Raw genomic sequence first — 22,188 nt, forward strand, 5'->3', positions numbered from 1 at the left:
TTTTCAAAGACTTCTGTTCTCGGAAAACCCGTCAGCTACGGGTAACGTAACACAGAGTGACGCACTAATCTGTAAAAATGCACCCCTGATACCCGCCATGTCTAATCTCATCATATGCACCGCAGCGCGAGTATGTGTGGTGCTTTTTCTGGTGAGCAAAGTAAACTCTCCACAGGACGGCCTATGTGCTCGTGTGTTTTCATCACAAGACGTAAGGTTGATGGGAGAGTGACGGTCAGACTGCTATTGCCTCTATTCAACTCACCAGAGAGAGCGAGAGGGGGGAGACGCCCTATAAACTGATCATAAAAGTCACAGAGAACTGGCAAGGTAAGGAAAGATAAAAAGGGCGTGTGAAAATCAGGCCTTTTGAGACAAAACATGACATGCAAACAGTGAGGAAGAAAAAAAAAACTAAGTCTTCCAAACCACATTTGAATAATCTTTCAAATTTATTTTATGCATATATGCATTTTAAGATTATCTTGCAATACATTTTTATACTATGTGGATAATATGTTTAATAATAAATGACAGTTTTTGCCTAATAGTCATGCTAACTGAAAACTAGCTCGCAACAGCAGCACATTTATATGAAGGCATCAAAGCTACATCTTTTACATACACATTGATTCTTTATTGATCTGGCTTACTTTGCATTTAGCAGATGTGATAGTTTGCCCCTACCTGTCAATCTGAATCCCCCAAAGACCAAATATGCGACCCTGAGTTCAGTGAGATTTAACATCAAGAGGCTCTATTGATTTCACATGAAAATCAATTGATCCTTATAGAGAGAGACTCAACCTAAACAATATTTGATCAATGCCAATCGGCAAGGCTCAGAACACCAAGCCCCAAGCAAACAAATGACAAAATTAAGTTAATGCCTAAAATTTCCCTGGGGATATATGAATAAATTGATATACAGTATTTAAAAACATTTTCTGATGACACAGCACACACATTTCAGGGTGTAGACAGTACAGGCCGCAACATTTGAATCCTTCACATCTGGGATGCATTTTAGCAGCCATGTGCAATGTATTACATTTTTTTTTTTTTTTGTCGAAGAAGTCAAGCTCAAGTCTGTAATCTGTTGATGGGAGTTGATACAGACTATCCATTTTCTCGTCTGTTGTTGCGTCAGTGTCATAAGTTTGAAGAGGAGCAGACAAAGACCAAACTGACATGTCATTCAATTAATGTGCTGCAGATAGATTGAAATAAATAAATAAATAAATAAATAAATAAATAAATAAATAAATAAATAAATAAATAAAAAAGAAAAAAAATATATATATAAGAAAAAATAAATAAATAAAATAAAGTGAGAAGCTAATGGTTTATACATTAACAAGTAATCCAACAAGGTCATTGCAGCTCTCATGAGTAGCATGCATTATGCTGCTTAAATCCTCAGCGGTAATTGACTTTTTTAGAGCAGAGGGGTGAAATTCGGCACTCTCTTGATCGTCAGGGTGAGTAAACTTTAGAGATCCTGTGTCGACTGAGGACTGATCACCATCTAGCGGAATCCTGCTTAACTTGATAACAATGTAAAGTAAATTGAATAAAAATGTTCACTCTCATTACATATTGTTTTCTCCTTATAACACCATTCAGTAGCACATATAATGAGTAGCATGACTCCAAAGCTGCCAGCATCAAACACTCAGCCATGACTAGGGTTATAAATCCTAAAAGGCAAACACAAAGTATAATGAGAATTTATGAAATAGCATTAAAAGATGCCCTTCCAAACGGCAGTAGCAGTCTGCTCGTGACTCATAACGATGCCAAATGGCTTTCTGTGCAGAGCGCTAACCATGCGGGCAGTGGTGGTGAGGCTACTGGCCAAACAGCCACTTGTTAGGTCTGTGGGATTAGACCGCCACATGTCTGCCTGGACTCACACGCAGCTCCACCTTGGTCTACACTTCCGCTAAACCTCAGAGGTTTTGTGAAATGACCAGCAGGGCGTATGTAGTCACCCCCGCCCCCTCCCATTCAACAACAACAACAAAGAAATAATAGTAATGGATTGGTCATTTGAAAGTTTTGTGCAAGTATGTCATATAATAAAATAATATTTTCAACTTGACTTTTGTTTTCTCAAAATTTCCACCGACTTAATGAGTTGCAGCAGCCCTTTAGGTAACACAGGCTAGTAAAAGTTTTGTGTCTGGAGAAGGACGAACTATGTATGTATGTGTGTGTGTGTGTATGTGTATGTGTGTTAACGTGCCTCTATGGATTCTGAACTATAATACATTTAATTAATGAATTGCCTCAATCTGTTTCCTATCATGACATATGCATGCTTGTGGGTGGGGGTCGTCTGCTGCATGTAGCGTTGCGCAGGGCTGCGGTTTACTGCCATGACATCAGATGGAGCACTATTTTAAGGAGAGGCCCAAACAATCTCCCAGGATGCACTTGAGCTCTCAGAGACAACCGTGCAGTAAACACACAGACGGCACATCCAGGAAGTCAAGTCTGTGTGAATGGGATATTGTGTGTGAGTGCATAAAGATAAAGTCAGCGACAATTTGGAGGTCATTGTCCGGCTTCAAAGGACGTGCCGCCGCCGCCACCCCACCCCCATCACACGCCACGCACCCACACAAAGTTTTACGATAGAGATACCAACAGGCACCAGCTTGGATGGAATGATGGATGGAGGGGCAGAAGGGGGCTGGGCAAAGAAAGTGCTCGAGAGGAGAAAGCCAAACTTTCTCTCTAGCTAACATTGACCCAGTGCAAACAGAGGAGCCTTTCTGACTTGGAGGTGGCGGGGCGGGGGGTGGGGGGGGCGCTTTGGGGGTTTGCACTAGTGACCACTTTTACACCTAAATGTCACCAGCATTGGTGTTAGTGGATATGTTGGAGGTTCGGTTACAAAAATAACAGATAAAAGTGAGAAAGGTGGAAGGACGAGCAGAATGGAGGGAACGTATGAAGACACAACATTTCCCATTTGATTTAAAAGGCCGGACAGTGGGCGGAAAAAGATAAGCGCCATGGCCAGCGACTAGAATTACAGAATCTAATCTTAACACTGTGGGAACATTCAGTGGTAGTGTGAAAATCTGGGACTTTCCACACAGGGAGTCACAAGTATTTATATGTACATATAAATGCAGAACTTGATCCCAAGTTTATAAAAAGTAATCGTTTAGGCTTTCGACTGACACTGTCAGAGGAAATAATGATTTAACAATGTCTATTAATGTGCTGCAGTTTAAGCAACATGGGCATTATAAAGTGATTTATTTTTAAGTATTCTTAATCATTATGTGCAGGTAAACATAATGTGGCCGGTAAATCTTTATTTACATGCGAAATTCCAGCACACCTTCATCATCTGCAGCATTATTTTATTTTTATTTCCTTTCATTTGTCAGTTTTTTTTCCCACCAATGAAAACACACAGTACAGAGCAACTTCAACATGATGACCTGTGTGTGTGTGTGTGTTTGAGAGACGGCTCTATTTGCCTCGTCTCAACAAGGTCTGCGCTAAGCATTTATGAGCTAATTATGGTCTGAGCAGGACTGGAGAGCTGGTGATAAGCCCTGTCTTAGGCCCACTCATTAATGTTACATGCTCTGCTGGGGTTACACACGCTTACACGCGCACACACAGACACACACACGCACACAGAGTCAAGTCTGTCCTCCAAAACAACAGCAACAGCACTACTCATAATTAGGAAGCCTTCCAGACCGATATTGCTGATTTACGAGACGGGGAATTCTTATTAGCTGAGAAAAACAGACAGAGAAAAAGAAAGCACTGCATTGTGTGATCTTGCTGAAACTCACATGAATGACTAAAAATAATTATTTGACAGATTTCCATCATGGCTAGTAGATTCAACGGCTATCTTGGCTCTTCAGAAATCATCCGAACTACTATCAGAGTGTAAATGATGAAAAAAAAATTCTAAAACTCTAGAAGAGGCTGATATATGGCAGGAAAAAGCATTGTTTGTAAAAATAGAGATGTCAGAGAGCAGTACGTAGGCTGCAGTGCCGGAAAGACAACTTGTTTGGAACTAAACCAACCAGTGCAAGACATGTGAAGCCAAAGTACACACTACACAACACTTCCACTGAAACCAACGCACAGTGCAACCGTGTTTGTAGGCCCAAAACTGAGATGCTTCAGCCCAAATGCTGTTGCCGGGTCATGTGAACACAACCAAGACAAAATAACTTTTATATCACTTGGGAATTGTTTCAGTCTTTCTATCAAGCGGTAGTAGTATTAGCCTTTAGCCTAAAGTCGTTTGTCTGAAATAAAATGCAAAGTTGGCTACGTTTGCTTTTACACATTCAGCTCCATCAGCAGGTGCCAAGAATCGTTACACGTGATGCAGAAGCAACATTAAGTTCACAGTGGGTGAAATGCAACATACTTCAAAATAAGACATGTACTTAAAAAAAATAAACCATTTGGCTCTTGTGCAAACACACACAAGCAGGACTGTCAGCGATTCGCTTCGGTGTTTGCCGGAGACTTTTCAGCTGTTTACATATTTACAAAGCTTAGTTTTCCTCGAGCTATGCATAGCCTAACCTCTTCCCAGAAGACCTGAAGCCGTTCAGCAATCGCTGTGCACACGAGAAGAACTTTTTGTGCTTAATTTATTCACAGTATGAACAATCCTTCAGTTCTGTACAAACTAGCTCACAATTGTGTATGTATGTATGAATAGAAGGCATGAAAAAGCTATGATTACTAAATCATATGATTACTAAATCATAGCTGGGACTTAAATGAGATCTCACAGAGTCGTGTGATGAAAACAAACTTCTTGTGATGGATGCCGATGTCATTGGGGAGGAAAAAAATCGGAGCTATCATCTCCCAAGTTTTCCTCAAATATAAGGCTACAAATAATCTTATGCTGCATGATAATGACAGTAGAACATTATTGTCACGGGCAAGGTTGAATTGAGTGAAATTATAGACAAGGGCAGATTTGACACATCCACGCCAATTATAAGGCCAATTTGGGACCTAATTAGGAGGTGACGTTTTTAGACATAACCTCCAACAGCCGGCACGCCTTACAGTTGGTGACAGTTACTTAAACAGTTGTGGCCTTTAATTCCTACCTGGCCATGTGTCCCCACACAGTCATGAATGACACAGCATCCGGCGGAATGGTTTGGCTACACTACACATGGGTAGTCAAATCCGGTCATTGGCGTACACAAGGCCACAAACTCAGAAATCAAGTTTTTGGTTTCAAACTAAGTCGAATGGCATTTGAAATGTGAGAGTTTGTCAATATCAAGACAAATGACTTCAAAAAATCAACATGGTATGTTTTAAATTATGGAAAGCCGCAATTTAAACCTTTTTTCAAGCTATTGAATGTCAGTGCTCTCGATCGTCCATGTAAGACACAAGAAGCTTCAAATTGTTTGTGATTTTACACAGATGTTGGTGCATCACTAACAATAGTGTTTGGATTTTTCATAAGAGTTGCGGTTTTGGCCTCATCAGCCTTGGCGAAAGACTCGACCGGCCAGATGTCTGCACTTTAAAAGACTGAGTCACAAGTTGCTTGGGAGATTGCTGGCTGGCAGATCACTCACAAACAAACAGTAAATAAAAAACAAAAATCACAAATGTCTTGGTGAGTTTCTCAATCATGTTGACCCCACTAAAAGCTTAGCACTGAGCTCATGGACATGCTTGCTGACTGGATGCTCGCAACACAACAACCCCCATTTGCAGCGAACAATTGTCTACTATCCAAATTGAAGACGTATTGTTCCAAAGTGTCAAGCTGACACTCGACTCAACTGGTGACAGCGGCGAAAACCACGCGACAGCGCGACATGTTTACTGCAGTCGAAAAATCTATCGTCTGACATAACTATTGCCACATGACTAGTTTGTGTGGCGAACCACATTGTCTCGCCTGTCTCACACACAAGGAGAGATTAAACTCCAAATCACACTTTTCTTTCACCTATGCAATATGTTTAGTTGACGGGTGTTAAACTCATTTTTATCGCGGGCCGCATCATAGTCATTGTTTCCTTCGGAAAGCCATTATGACTGTCAGCGTCTTCTATATACAGAATAGACTACACAACAAACTGATGAATAACTAGTTTTAGAATCAGAGATGAGTGAAAACTGTTCAAATATTTATAAAATAAAGGATGAATGGTAATAGGAACTGGAGAAAAGACTATTTGTAATTTTAGTATTGACACATGAAGTTGATGCACAATTTGTCGAGGCGGGTTAGATAAAAGGATGTGGCGGGCCGTATCTGGACCCCCGGGCCTTGTGTTTGACACCGATGGCTCAGGAGATTTTATGCCAATGTTTACAGGCCATGCTCCTCACAAGCTCCTCGAACATCAAATGCATTCTAAACAAACAAGAAACGGAGATACAAACAAGTCTAATTTTTTTGTTGTCACCGTCGAAAATGTTGAAGCTAGCCAACAAAACCAGCTTCCATACTGACATTGTGAACTTAAAGATCTTTTCTACAAGTCAACCTGATAATAATGGCCGACACTTCAGAGATGAAAACAATAAAACCTAAGTTTGGTGGTTGAGAAGCCACCCTCACTCTGCCTGAATAAACAAAACCCCAAAAGAATAACCAAATGAGACCCATAAAAAAAAAGACAGAAACCCACAAAACTAAAATACCACCCCTTCTTTTCACTTCATAATTACCCACAATCAGGACTCTAATGAGTTGTGTGGGAAATGCAACTTCCGCCACTTACAGCGGACCCAAAAATAGTCGTGTGGCACATGCGTCAGATTTGCATAAAACAAAAAAAAAACAAAACATTTTCCACAGAGGCATCTGATCAAACACGATGGAAAACATGGGAGGTGGGGAAGCAAATCAAATGAGCTTTTCCACTAATGCTATGGCTCAGCTGCACACTCGTTTCCTGATTAACCCTCGCCGGAGAGCTAAGGCCGCTCCACCTCACATGAATCTCCAATCCATCTCCTCGTGCGTAATGAATGCTCGGGCATTCGGCCGCACTCAGACAAATGAACGCAACGTCAAACGATGGTGAAAGCAGATAGGTGAAAGCAACATCTGGAGCTTTTCTTTCATCATTGACAAACCGTTGTGGGAGAGAAAAGCTAAATGTAAGCCTGAACATATTTTTGTGAGCGTTATCGAGAACTAAAATGGTTCAGGGGTGATGCTTTTGAATATGCAGCCCAGGCCACGGCTAATTTCCTCCCTGGCGAAAACGCTCAACCAGACGAGAGGATAGCGAGGCTTGTAGCACTTTGTCAAGACACCTGCGCTCTAAATAGCTTTTTAAAAAGTCAAGGTTGTTTGGCAAAGTGCCACTTTTACAAAATTCCAATACGTTTTTTTTAATCTCTGTACTTCGGCTGGGAAAGGAAATGGGCAGGACAAATTGCGGTTGGCAAAGAAGGAGAAGGAGACTCTTGTCTGTCTTATCTGACAAAATATTTGACATAAGAATCTGGTAGCAAAAAGCATGACCTTCACAGATTATTTCTCTTCCGCATTTTCCTCATTTTGCCAATCTCTCAAGGATTGCTGCAATCCAGCATGGTCTATTTTTCTCTCCCTGACCTTTTTGCTTTCTCCCAATTCAATGGCTTCAATCCTCTTATTCCCAGACCACTCCATATCTGTCTTCCTGCCTCTCCATCTTCTCTCCTCACACTCCTCACTAATCACTCCCATCGCTCTCTTGTGAAGAGGGGGGGGAGTAAGCTCTCATGTTTGACGGACAGGCCCTGAGTGCAGACGTCTCCCGCGGCCACTCATGTCCAAGATAGGCAACATCTGAGTGGCAACCTACTTTTACGAGAGGCGCTTTTCGCTGCGGGTAGTCTCTGGAGCTCTATCTTGGTGTTACATAGAATGCAGATGTGTGAGGACCTCAAGTCCCACCTTACAAATGTATTTGGACCATTTGCTATAGTGCTCATAATTTTCCTTAAAAATATATTCACGATAATAAAAAATAACAAGTTTTGAGGTTTAGATGACATGGACAAGACATACTTCAGTCCAGTCTGGCCTTTTTTAGTGATGAAACATCTTTTGGATTAAGATCAATAGTAATCAATGCAGGTCAAAGTTTATATCCAACTGTGATCCAGCTTTTTTTTGGCGTTGCCGGTCGGCTGCAGGCAGGATCTTTGGCAGCGGGAATTAGTACGATGGGTGAGTGGATGAGAAGGCCACTCACCAAATCAATTGCCACACTCACAGCCTGAGGAGCAACTAAAGATCCACTTGCATTCATCATCAATCCCTCCCTCGGCTTTTTTCTCCCCCTCTCAGCCTGACATCAAACACTTTCGACTTGAGGGGGAGCTCAGCAGAATTTAGTCTCTTTTCCCTGGAGGGATATGCAAGAGGGGGAGGTTTGTCCCGAGGCCTGCGAGGAAGTACTAATCGGATGACATGGCAGTTTTTCCAACAACTGTCGACAAAACCTTTTGTCGAGTAATTCGACTTGTGATTTGATTTTCCAGCGCTCGTAAAAGCACTCTTTGGATCCAAGTAACACATTGAGGCTGTGTAAATCAGTCAGTGCAGAGGCCATTCATTGCAGCCGCCGTGGGTGAGCTTGCAGGCAGCCCAGGTGGGAGGCACCGGCGCAGGCACAGGAACAAGATGGACATGCTGTGGACTAAACCCACCACCCGGCCCGGCCCGTTCCTCAATAATCTTTTACCAGCTTCTCACACAAGGGTGCCATCAACAAAGCTGGCAACATGTCTGTGTGGAATGCACTATAGCAATTTAAAGACATGCCGTCAACAAAGACTGCTGAGCCAGCGCTGGATCTCGCACATGTAAACTGCTCCTAAACTAAAAGATAAAAGTTGACATATGCAAGCATGTGTTGATCCACGCGGCAGCTAGCTATGATTGCAACATGCCAACCTAAATAATAGTTTGGATGGCGCCTAATATAATGAGGTTAAAAATAACAAAATAATATAAAAATGTGTGCTGTCAGTCTACTTTCACTCTTATCCTTAGCTGGAAGACTTTTATGCAACTACAATTCTGTTTCTCCTTCATTTTTCATCCCTGAAACAACTCACTCCAAAAAAATTCCATTCGCAGCCTACCAAAGCAGCAGAGAGCTAACCAATGCACACGATTACCAAGTTGTCACTTCTCTGTAATTTACTGAGAAAATAACGAATATCCGAGACACCGTTTGTTGTCAGAATTAAAAAAAATGAAACATTCCTTAAGAGTCTGCAGCATATTTTCAAGACATATGGACATAGTCCTAATGAAAAGCAATCAATCACCAAAGCAATTATCTATCCAAGGTGAAGGTGCCAAAATGCTGCTTTTATACCTCCCAGGGGATAAATCTTGGCCCCCAGCCAACGACAACTCCTCACCAATCATGATCTTCGGCAGCCAGCGAGCACAAATCAGCAGTGAAACCAAAAGGATGAAAATGTTCAAAAAAAGTTACTCACCACTTCTCGCTTCCCCCCCTGACTGTGCGAGGAATGAGGAGGACAAGAGAGGGCACAGAGCGCAGCAGCGCTGCGGCAGCCTCAAGCAAACACTTTCAATGGCTTTCCCTAATTGAAAAAGTCTGTTTCCATGTCTCCAAACAGTGAGAATAAGAGAGCAGAGGGAAAAGAAACCATTGCCATGAGTTGAGGTGAAGAGGAGAGGAGCAAACCCGCAGCGGAGGAGAAGAGCACGTCAGGACCCAAAAGACGTGACGAGAGTTTTGTAACAGATGAATGCGACCATCAAGTTGGTTGCCGAGAGGGCAAACAGCCCACAACGTGGACCCCTCCCACAGCCGGCCGAGTGGAGTCAGCACTTTTGCAGTCAAGCCCGTTGGCCTTTCATGCATTGAGCCCATTAAAAAAAGTCTTGGCTAGTTTCTTTGCATGCAGAGTATGCAAAACGTCATTTACAGTCAGCAAGATTTCCACAAATCTTAATACTTGCTTTAGTGCAAACACAAAGTGTGATAAAGGCAAGCTTAAATTTGCTTTATTTTGCAGGACTAGTTATGTTACAGAAATGGCATCTGTCATGTAAATAATTGTAATTTTTTATTTCAATTTAATTTTTGTAATTTTTGTATTTTTATTTTAATTTCTATTGTCAGGTGTAAGCAAACATCAGCTACAAAAACATTAAAACCTACATCTTGAGGCAATACTAACATGTTAGCTGTAAACTTTGGTTTTCCCAAAACGCAAGTGTATGACTAACACGGTTTTGACTTGATCCATAATCACAGTGTGTGTGTGTGTGTGTGTGTGTGTGTGTGTGTGTGTGTGTGTGTGTGTGTGTGTGTGTGTATAACAGCAACAGATCTTCAACGTTGCGGACAAGACAACAGAAAAAGCGGTTGCGGTTGCAGAGGGAGATTTAACCATAATTACCTAATGTGATCTTTTTTCAAATTTAGAAGGACCACATGAATGCCTATACTTTTTTTTTTTTTGCAAAACATGCAGTGACATGACTCATGCAGTGTTGTTTGTTTTCCGCACTGCAACTCAGAGTTTTATCTCGAAGCCATTGTTGCTCGAGTCAAAGTACGTAACTGTTGAAGTAAATCTGAGTTGACGGAAAATCAAGGACGCTACTCGCCCAGTATTCCCTGCATAGCAGTCAATCAATCATTTTTTTCTTTCTAGCCTTCCGAGCCACAGGGTCAGCGGTCGATGGAAACATCTGCTAGAGCGCTCCAAAAAACTCAAGCCGATAACTTAAATCAGTTACATTCGACCTTGTGACGAGTCTCCGGCTGTTGAATCTGAGAAGAGGAAAAAAAAATGCGGTCCAAAATAGCCGACTCCACTTAGAGCTGAGAAGTGGAGCGAGAGATAAAGTACCGCACGTTAGGTACAAGGTTGAATTTTCTGGCGCCGTTCACGAGAGTGGTGTGGGCCGATTGCGATCACATCCTCTGTGGGCTTTTCACCGTGAGACCACCACATTCACGAGCATGTGGCAGTCTTGAAAGATTTGCAGAGGCCAAGAGGGACTGCAACCCATTTAGGAAGACTCGAGCCAAGCCTGACCACAGAGGAACGTATCTTAAATGCAATCTCAGTTTTTAATAATAACTTCTTTCAATTTACAGTCTGACTTAAAATAAAATCATCCAGCTGTACCGGGGAGAATTGGACCCAATGGTCGAGCAGAAAATATAACAAATGGGTATGGCTTTTCTAGCGACCATTTTAATGTTCTCATAAATGAGACCATTTGTCAGTGTTGAAAAGCAGACACGTGTGAAGAGGACCTTAGGTGCATCCACGGGAGAACCAAAATTGCCCACTTGTTCCTTCAGCCACATGCAGAGAGAATGTATTTGACATCGTGTTGCAGTAAGAAAAGAGATGTTATCAATCAAGCTTACAGGCTGAGAGGAGCTAAGGGGACAAAGCCGAAATACCGCATAAACACAAGCAAGCTATTTGAAAAAGGATCTCCTTAAGTCGTGAATTGTTTCGATTGGAATTTGCTTCCCAACCTGAGTTGTCTGTACAGCTCGTTCACTCCTCATCTCACAGTTTTGGACGGTTAGTTGGCTCTGCTTATCAATCCTGGCTGCCTTCCGTCTCGCTGCCTGTGCAAAGTGTGATGAGAGGAGCGGTCAGGCTGACTACCACGATTTAAGCTTCGGCCAAGAATGATACAGACAAAGAAAAACAGAAGCAAAGACAGGCAGGTTGAAATGCAGTGGAGGGGGCTCGGATGAGATGAAGCGGTTTGTAACCGCTAATCTTCTCTTTTGCCTGGCAGTGATTCTTTCCTCAAAAAGATTTTTTTAGGCAAAGCATTCCTCTGCGAATGACAAAATTGCGGCATCTCAATCCAGCTCACCGACGTTCTGCCATCGGAACTGATTAGCATAATTTTTGCAGCTGTTTCGGATCGCTTTGTGTTTCAAGCAGGCAGACGGAGAGGAATTGAAATGTGGGGAAAACCAAAAGGAAACGGAGGAGTCTTAAAAAGAAGACAACCAGAGAGCGAGAGAATATTTGAGTCCAAATGTCAGACCAAGCATGCAAACGTATCACTGACAACACACAATAAAAACATCTGCAAAATTTAAATATGTCAAGACCATTCCAGAAAAATGGTGTAAAATCTCTACCTTTATGTCCCACTGTCTGGATTTGCAGCTGATTTTCACGTGGGGGCATTGAACACATCCCCAAAAGAGACAGAGCAAGGCTGTCTTGCGTTCGGACACATACATGCACATCTTGACCTGAGTGGGCCCTGCCTTGTTTAGATTATCTATGTGTGGGGTCACTGTGTGTGTGTGTGTGTGTGTGTGTGTGTGTGTGTGTGTGTGTGTGTGTGTGTGTGTGTGTGTGTGTGTGTGTGTGCGAGTGTGTTAGTCATGCACACGTATTCACCACATTCTAAAACAGAGCGTCCGAGTGATGTAAGCATCCCTTCATCTGACTGTTATTCATTAACTCACCACACAGTCCTAAACAATTTTAAAAACTAAAAACTTTAAAGGATTGCATGTCTGCCATCTGTGTAGTGTGCTCACCTGTGTCTGGGTTTGAGTGCTTATGGTTCCCTAAAATTATGTCTGACTGACCAAAGCCACACGGTTGAAGCCAAAACAGGACAAATTTCAAACGAGTCCTTTCTCCTTACTTAGATCTCGGATGAATCAGGGAAATGATGGAACCCTTTGTGAGTAAACGGTTCCAAGTGCAGAATTCCAAATAAAGCATTCACACAACACATGCTTGACTCTCACGTCTCAGTCAATAACGATCTCCTCACTCTGTACTTTGTCATGCATCCAAACAAATGCTGTCATAAATTAAGAACAAAGTGGAGGAGAAAAACATACATAGAAAATCAGGACAATGTATAATGGAGGCCCTTTCTTTGTAAAATATAACATTGGTGGAGTGTTTCCAAAAAGGCGCGTGGCCCCCTGATTTTAGAACAGCTGAGACTGAGAAACACAAATATACACACACGCACGCGCGTTCTTCAACAATCTGCTCTGCATGCACTGGCACAATCAATCAGAAGCTATTGCATCTATTGACAGTTCCCAGAAGAGCCTCCGTCTGTTTGATGAGGTTTTGTCCTACGCTCTCTCCACAAGTCCCTCCTTTTTGGTTTTGGTTTTGGTTTGTTTGCTTTTTATTCCATCTTTGCTGGGCATTGGGAGAACATCGTTTTTCTTTTCTTTCCATGCTTTTATCCTGGGCTAGTCTATGTCATTACCATCCTCTCTGACAAGCCGTGTCCCTTTTTAAACCATTGCTAACTTGTGAATCAGGATAACTGAAAGTCACACACACAGACAGACAGGCACGCACGCACGCACGCACACACGCACAATCGCACGTGCACAAATACATTTCGAGCAATCCTTTGATTCAAACGCAATCAGACAACACAAAGTGATTCGTTCCTTTGAGGGTGCAGGTGAGTTAAGATTGGGGACACGAGGACTCATGAATATTTCATCTAGATTCTGGAATGATACACTTTCTGCTCCATGAATAATGGAGGTGGTGTTTAGGGATGAACACTGGGGGCAGGGAGGACTCAGGCTGTGGAAAGGAAATGAAAAATCGGATGGCACCAAAACATACACAGTCAATCTGCACACATACGATCAGCGGCCACACTAAAAGTTGATTTTAGAGATGTTCTTTAATTGAAAAAAAATAGAAGGATCGCCTATTTGGAACCAATTGCTTTGATTATATTCCACAGCAATTGCCACGTGTGCTTAAAAGATGAGTCAACTGTCATGTGTGAGACCAATCAATGGAAAAGTGATTCAAGTCACACTAATTCTTACTGCATGAGAACATTTGATGCAGCAATAAAATATGATTGCTACTAACACCAACTTGTGGGTGGATACTTCAGTTTGAAAACCGCAGTTATTTATGATTAACTCAAAACAGTTTGTGAGTTCTTTGTAACCAAGTCATCAAAATCAACAGACAACTAAAATGGGGGAGTCAACTTAATGAAAAGACGAAATGGTGTGAACACATTTTTAAAAACTATATTATTCCAGCCTCAACTTGTCTCATTAGTGATGTTTGAGTGACCTTTGGACTTAATTTGAAACGTTACCATTCAAAACGTTGTTAAAGAGTTGCTTCAGGGTAGAAATCGTTTTCTTAGGTGTCAAATTCGGGGGGCGGGGGTAAAAATGTCGTCAGTACCTTCTAAGTGGGCTATAAGAGCAAGAAGAGTCAAGTTGGTCTGTCGGTCGGATAGAAACAAGCCAATGAGAATTTTAATAAGGTTGATTCTGGCTTTGCGCTTTCCATCCATTGCTCAATGTTTTTTTTCACATTTAAGTGACACATAAAGATCTTTTTTGTGCTACCCAGCCTTTCAAAAACCCCAAATGCACAAAGAAAACAAAGCAAATGTCTTTCCGTGTATCACAAGGGATGTCCACAATCCAATTCCAGGGAAGCAGATGTCATATATCAGCCTCTCTCCGAGGAAGCCCCACTACGAGGCAGGATGGGAGGGAGAAGGGAGGAACAACGGAGTCATCAGGGACCTTTAGAAAGGCAGCTCAAAGTCACACTCCATGAAATTTTATATTAGCAAACACTCAATCAAAAATAAAAAAATCATTATAACCTGCATTGTCTAAAGCAACACTTGACCCTCCCCAACTGCGCCTTCTCTCCTCCTGATGTCTCATCATGTTCTCAGAAAAAAAAATCCACTTGTGGTGAATAGACTCATGTTTCCACTAAGAGCCAACACCACCAGCTTTTTGCTTTCAGTCTAAAATGTCTCGTAAAGCCCGTCAGAGAGGCTCATTATGATTTGTTGGTGTTGAGCGGCAGTCATTACTCACAACGGAAGCTAAACGGACTGCATTTAGAATGTCATTTCTCTGGTCTTCAAACCATTTAAAGTGCTTCAGAACACTTCAACGTGCACATTTACGGAGTAATGCCAATGGTAGGGACAGATTTAAGGAGCATGGATGACAGAAGAAGTACTTTTGTGTCAAGAAAAAAGCACTTTAACAAAAGCTCAACGTACTTTGCTAGAAGTCTTGCAAAACTGCAACGACAGCAAACGACCACACACCTTAAAAAAATACTAAGAGTAGAGAAAATGGTTGTCAGCAAACTATTACTATTAAAAGAATGACAAACAGAAAAGAGAAAAGTATAGACAGGAGTATGAGAGCACGTCTGTCAAATTATGACCGTGATTATAATCGTCTCCATTGTTTCTCCCCCACCCGCCCCCGATTTCAGCCCCCCGTTGTTTCCTTCCATCCATTCTTTTATCCTCCCCTCTGTCGCTCTCTTCATCCTCCCCTGCCTGTCTGTCTGTCTGTGCCGGTGTCTTTTCTTTGTCCAGGCTTACTCTTCATGGTTCAAGGCTTCTGGCTTCCTTAGTGAGTCCCTTGTGGCGCCATGAAGCAAGATAGGGAGTGGAGGTATAAAAAAAAAAAAATAAAAATAAAAAATCTCATTAAAAAGGATCATTGGCTTTCAACTATACCGAATTCATCAGAGCCAAGCTTTGGCACAGAAATGGGATAAATGGACATACAATGAAATGCTCATTCAGAATACTGTTATGGTTGGTAGCTGACAATTTAGACAAAAAAAAAAAGAAAAAAAAAGATCTAAAGTCATTTTGAAAGCAGTTCTAAATACTTTCACTCTGTTTATTCGCCGCCTTTTCTAACTCGTTCACCCCAACTCAGTCTCAGTTGTTATAATTATTCACATTGCAAGAAACAAGCCTTTGATCATCCAACTTTCTGCAGTCCGACTATAATAAGTTTAGATTTGTATCCTTTTTTTTGCCATCTTGCATGTTGTTATTGTAGAAGAAAGTGCATCTTCAAAAGTCTTCTACCAGAGCCTCACTGCCCTAAATTGTAAAGTAAAAACATCCACCCAACTTGAATTGCTAATTTCTACCTGGCAGAGGTTGCCCTCATTCCAAAATCTTTATCCTTTTGCATTAAAAACTCATTAGCAGAAATTCAAAATACTTCAAAGTGTTGCCGCACAAAAAAAAAGCAATCGTTCCTTCAGGTGCTACGATGGGTCAACATTTTTATACCCGAAAGCTCAGCAGCCACCTGGAAAGCCGGCAAATAATCTAACACGTCGACACTCGACATGGATTTCCCTCCCGCCTTCTCCATTCTTATGGAACTGGATGGAAACAGCCCTCCAGGGTTTACTCCTCTAAAAACATCTACCTCTGCATCTTCTCAAAGTCCAAAAGTGATGAAGTTTACTCTCCTCCCTTGCGTCTCCCAGTCAGGACTCATTTCCTCAATATCAAAGTCGGAGCGCTAAGCACTGTTCAGGTTGGATCGAGCATCAAACTTCTCAGGTGGTTTCATCCGAGATGATGCTCTAATAAAGCGAACCCAGTGTGTGGCTTTGGCAAGGAGAGCACAAACGTCTCAGCAGACGTTGACATGTTTCCCCACTTAAAACATTTTTCCTACTGTAACCAGGAAACCATAAAGCGCTCTGAGTTCCAAACAGGCCTGACAGCAGATGAATCCTTTGCGACTCATTACATCCAATCGTGCAGATAAATGCTAGTTGACGAAGACAGCCAAGCAGGACCTTGCGTTTAAAACGACACTCCATCAAGCGGAGCCAGAGAGCAGTTTTTATTGGAAGGCTTGACAAACAAGAGATGGAAGAAAGACTTGGCGAGTTGACGGTGTGAGTTGAGCGAGAAACGAAACATAATGAATGTATCCCTGGCTGTGCGTGTGTGTGTGTGTGTCTGGGGGGGACTTGAAGCATATGGAGAATACATCAGATAAGGCACAAATCACTGAGGAGTGTTGAGTTGGACTGGCCTTGGATGCTTTTCCTGCTTTGGGTGGACTTCAAGTGGAAGGCACTATTACATACATTTTGCATACAAGATCTGTCTTCACCTTGTGAGGTAAATATATATTCATAAAAGCCACACTGAATTCATCAACAGTCAATCTGCAAACGCCCACTAATCACTCACAATAACGCATTTGAAGGCAAAACTAACTATTCATCCAAGCCAAGCTTAAAAACAACCCAGTGAATGTGTTTCACAACAAAATGAAGTTAAATGAGTCCCTCATGCGGCAGAACATTGATTGAGGACAGTTTAGAAACATGCTGGAGTGACTGAATAGCATCGTTAAAAGAAGGCAGCACCATCGATTAGCGGTTGGCACATCTGGCTCACAGTCCAAATGTCGGTTAGAATCTCAGCCCAGGTTTTCCCGTCTACATGTTGCACACGTGGGAGTTTTACCCCCCCAAACCCCCCCCCCCCCCCCCCCCGCATTCCCAAAACATGCAAGTTAAGCCAGCTGCACACAGCACGATGCGAGCAAATGCCAGTGAAATATTGGGTTTCTTTGTTCCTTCCTTCGTGAAGATTTCATGATTTACTACCAAGTTTCAATAACACAACAAATGGTCACGGAGCAAGTGGACTCCCAAACTATCCAAACTCGCCTCTCGACTGAAATAAATCCCACATGTGCTCTTCCGACATGAGTACGACCTTATTAACCCTAAACAAGCGCCATACTGGACCTTGCTAATGACCCCACCACCGCCCCCACCTTCGCTTGTCTGGTCCACGCGGGCTGACTATCATGATATGGACACACAAACAAACACTGCAAATGATTGGGCACACACACACAAACAAGCCATGGAGGCAGGCAGGGTGTGTGACAATTAGGAGGAGGTCAAACAACAGATGGCAGCCAGAGGATTAGTGCAGGAGTCAACTTTGAGTTAAGCACCCCGCCTTCACTCAATCACATGCTGCTAATAAAAAAAAGAAAAAGTTAGGCTTTATTCATAGTTCTGATTCAAATTTCTGAAATTTCAAATAAGATAAAGTATTCTCAATTCATGAACTGAAGGGTTTGAAGGTAAAACGCCGACGTACACAAAATGACGATCCGCATTTATTTGTTTGTAGAGCATTAGCGCGTTGCTGCCACACGCCATTAAAATCTCAACTCCGGTGGGAAATTTACCAAAGCTAGCGATGACATGCAACTGTGACATGGAGCAGACAGTGAAAATAAACATAGTCATCAGTATAAAAGCCTGAGTGATCAATGACTGCAAACGCTCACGGTCGGCCTCCGAGACAGATGAAATCAATCAAGCAAGATTTGATAATGGCTTGAATTGAGAGCTAAATTCTCTAAACGGAGCTGATTTGACAGAACGTTCCATTAAATCATATTGTGCAATCATGCTCTGACAATACAAGCAAGTGTTTGTGTGTGTGTGGTGGAGGTGGGGGGGTCACTTAACTCTCTTGTGCTCACGCTTCAATAGCTTTACCAAATCCAGCAAAGAGCCTTCTGTGGATCCTTGCAAGCTGCCAGAAAGGTTGTAGAAGTCCTAAGCAATATCATTCTGTCCTTTCTGGAAAACAATTTCCAGCTCAGCAATTTCAAGGGGATTAGATGTCGACATCATGAGGTTATTGTAATAAAACACACTTGGCCTCCTCTTCATCTTCAAGTTACTTTCTCTGCTCCAGCTTACAATCAAACTTGCAATTGGCATCTGTGTGTCCGTTATTGTGTCTTGTAATGATTATCACAAAGGCACTATGACCCAGTGACTCATGGAGATCAATATTTCCCGCAAGCTTGGTAATTAAAGGTCACGATGCAGAGAACAAGAAGGTCAAAGTGTCACGTTCAAGTAGCCTCAAGACACAACGTCCGTCATATGCGCTCGTGCGGGATATCAATTGACTCTTCACCGCAACTTGTATTGTCATCTTTATTGAGCGACAGACTGAATATGAACTGAAGCACGCTTTACGTTTCAGGTGTCAAGCTGTTAAATATTTTAGCTTTCGAGTCTGCTGGGGCCATCTTTCTCTGTCACCAGGCACGGGTAAAACACGTGTGGCAACACACACAAACACACAAACACATGGTTTTGCGTGGGCACCTGCTTCTAATGAGCTAAACAATAAATCTTTTGCATCTAACACCTGTTGCCATGCTCTCACCTCATGCACACACACACATGCACCACCTGTGTTAACCTCCTACACAAAGCCCATCAACAATGGCCCCCTATTTACATCACAAGCCATTCCGTCTCATTTGACAATCACAGAGACAAGAGAAGCAACTTGATTGGCTGAACACCATTTAAGGGTCCAAGCGGCCCATCACTTCCCTTACCGACAGCAGATGCGGATTAAGCGTAGTCTTAAAAGTCAGAGAAGATGAAAAAGACCTTGAAATACTTTTAGAAGACAACCAGATGGGGGGGCTTCAAAATATGCAAGCTTGAAAGCAGGCAAGGCGAGATCTCCGTTCCCACATGACAGGAGATAAGACTTTCCGTACGCCGCTCGGTTATCCACTCAGCCTCCCTCCTGTTTCATCAACGCGGCTGCAGGCAAACAATTTACATTTCACTCCGAGTGCCGGCACAGCGCTCATTATATATCATTTAGTGTCTGCTCGGCTGAGACATTAAAATGGAGCCATAATGAGGAAGAAGGGGTTTGGTTTGAGCAGATGAATAAATAAAGTCCTTGATAAATGAAAGGGCATGCTGGGAATAATTTCAGCAGAATGCAATGAGAAACAAATTACACCCCGAGCCCTCTTGTAAATATTGCAGTCTTTGATCTTCACACCAAATAAGCGATTCTCTCTGTTGGGGGAATGATGAGTAAATGTGGTTATCCTGGGTATATAAAAAAAAATCTTCAACAAAGGGCATAGTAATTATGATAGAATATTGAGATGCACGTTGGAGATTATTACAAATGTCTCCTGGTCATCACTGGCCAAATTTTTTGGCAAATTAATCATGATTCTGGTATATGAAAGGTTTCTTGCAGAATATATGAGAGCCAACATGTCAGCTGTTTTCCATCTCCAAAAACATCCCAGTTTTGATGGCGCCCCCTTCTAATCCAAATGCATGAGCACCTGTTAGAGATGACCTTGAAATAAAAATGCTAGAGATGTGCGACAAAGTGACTGGAATTAATGCAGGAGCTTCCAGAGAGCATTAGAGAGCTTTACACAGCTGTCCGATACAATAAAGCTCTAGTGTGTGAAGAAAAATATGCTTAGCTGAGTAGACACTCATTTTTATAGCCAAAGCAGCTGAAACGCAATGCACATCGAAGCGTTTCTTTTAATAGACATTAAAAAAATATATGGCAAACACATACTTAGGTTTCAGATTTTGGCATAGGTTTCCCCATCACATCCAAACTCCTTTTCTACAGTTTGGATTTAGCAGCAATTGAACTTTAGGCTTGAATATCTTAGACAACTTTGCCTCCTGCTGGTCACTTAAGGCAGAAACCTGAGCTCCATTTCTATTTTGCTCCACCAGGTTAGTGTGACATTTGATGATACAACATTCTGAGTGCAGGATTATGTCATAATCATTTCATTTCCTAAAGCAGCTGACTACATGTTTTTGGAAAGCAACGTCGATAACCTAGCCTTACCTAACCTGAGCGGCAGATGTGCTGCTGTATAGTAACGTAATGTTGCAATCTAGTAGTTTGACGATTAACAATTTGGAAAACAGTGGTGGACTTAATGGACTGCAATTACAAGCACACAGAAATGCAGAAATAAAACACTTTGAGGGGTTTCCTGTTACAAACTGCTAGATAAGGTGACACTGGCCTCTGTTGTGTCATGCCAGAGAGCAAGCTGACACCATTTTGTCCACATCTACTTATTCAATCAACTCACACACATGTGTGGAATATTTCCCTTACTTTAAAGCTCACAACTAAACATTACTTTTGATAATAATATGAATATAATTTCAATATTTGCTCTGGAATTGTGACGCACGGAGTTCATTAGAATTCAGAAGCTGACTGACTCAACCTATTGGGTCACAAAAGCTAAGCCTGACCTTGTTTCCATGGCAGCAATGCATCATGCTTTCAGAGTACAAATTCTCTGTCTTTCCCTTACGAAGGTACACAATTCATTCCATCACTGACTTGGAGGCCCAAAGGTCAAAGTATGAGTCACGGCTTGACGTTGGTTTTATCGTCAGCCATAGTTCAAAGGACTCCTACCCAAATCACTTCAAAACGCACATTTTCGGACTCGAGCTCCTCTAAATGACAAAACACAGCGGTGTTTTTGCCCCGTTCCAGAAAGAAACGATGGCGCAAAAAGCTTAGCGCCTCCTTGCCAACAGACACACAGCTTTAGTTGTAAATCTCTTAAGCATCTATTGTGTGGCACCAACCACCAGTGGCTTCTTGGGTCTCCTCAGCCACCTCCCCACCTCCTCAAACTCACTCTAGTTTTTCTGTGCCCAAATAGCTAAAAGCTATTCATATGCTTTGGCGCTCTGACAGCTTTATTTGCCGGGGCCATCTTGTTAACACAATGAATAGCGGGCCCGGGCTGTGTTATGGAGATCGCACCGGGTTACCAAGGGGACAGACATCAGGAAGCCATTCAGCCTTGGGTTAAAGGTCAACCTCAAACCTCCTTATGCTACTGCAGCCATCCTTTTTCCTCCAGTGTCATTCACTCACAAATCCACAATCTGAAGTAAACCTGCATTTTTTTATGCACATTTTTATCATCTGTGCTGCATGGGAAATGAAGGATGCAAACAGCAATATCCCTCTGCTTGAACTCTCCTTTGTAGTCTGACTCATGTCTGAACCGACCAAAGTGTTGCCAACAGGTCAAGTGAAACCTGGAGAAGAGCCCATTGCGAGTGCGTCGTATCACATAGCATATTTAACACAAGCCTCGTTGTAATAAACCTGGTAATGAGTCTCATTAGCTAAGGTAAGTATTAATAATGCAAAGGCAATGTGTTGTTGGATGAAATAACTTCTCCTGTTCCTAACCCGCTTTAAGCAGCCAAGTGAGCTTACTAAATTTCAATGATGCACAAGCAGCCAGGTAGAAGAAATTCTGCTTCATACCGATGCTTGTACTCTTGGCACTGATCTGAATCCATTTTTTGAATACCTTTTAAGGTATAGAGTTTAATTTAAAGGTTTGGAATGTGTAATATGTCAAAAAAGTGACTTTGTTGGATACATTAGCAGTGTAGTCAATATTGTTTTGGTTGTGACATCATGCCTTTATTTTCACAGACGAC

General features: G+C 42.1%; 1 protein-coding gene across 3 annotated transcripts in view; it reads right to left on the reverse strand.

Moving 5' to 3' along the window:
- The window catches only part of prickle2b (prickle homolog 2b), a 44,643-nt gene that overhangs the window by 19,756 nt on the left and 2,699 nt on the right, over positions 1–22,188 (reverse strand). The window contains exon 2 of one of the 3 annotated variants that reach the window (XM_088390209.1): positions 11,538–11,633. The exons of 1 other annotated variant lie outside the window; for it this stretch is intronic. The gene's annotated coding sequence lies outside the window, so the exon portion shown is untranslated. Of the gene's footprint in view, positions 1–9,504; positions 9,525–11,537; positions 11,634–22,188 lie in introns of those variants that run through there. One more of the 3 variants, XM_088390210.1, reaches the window with a different exon arrangement.

Source organism: Syngnathus floridae, chromosome 11, assembly GCF_059516105.1.
Source record: "Syngnathus floridae isolate MCC-2025c chromosome 11, RoL_Sflo_1.0, whole genome shotgun sequence".
NCBI lineage: Eukaryota > Metazoa > Chordata > Actinopteri > Syngnathiformes > Syngnathidae > Syngnathus > Syngnathus floridae.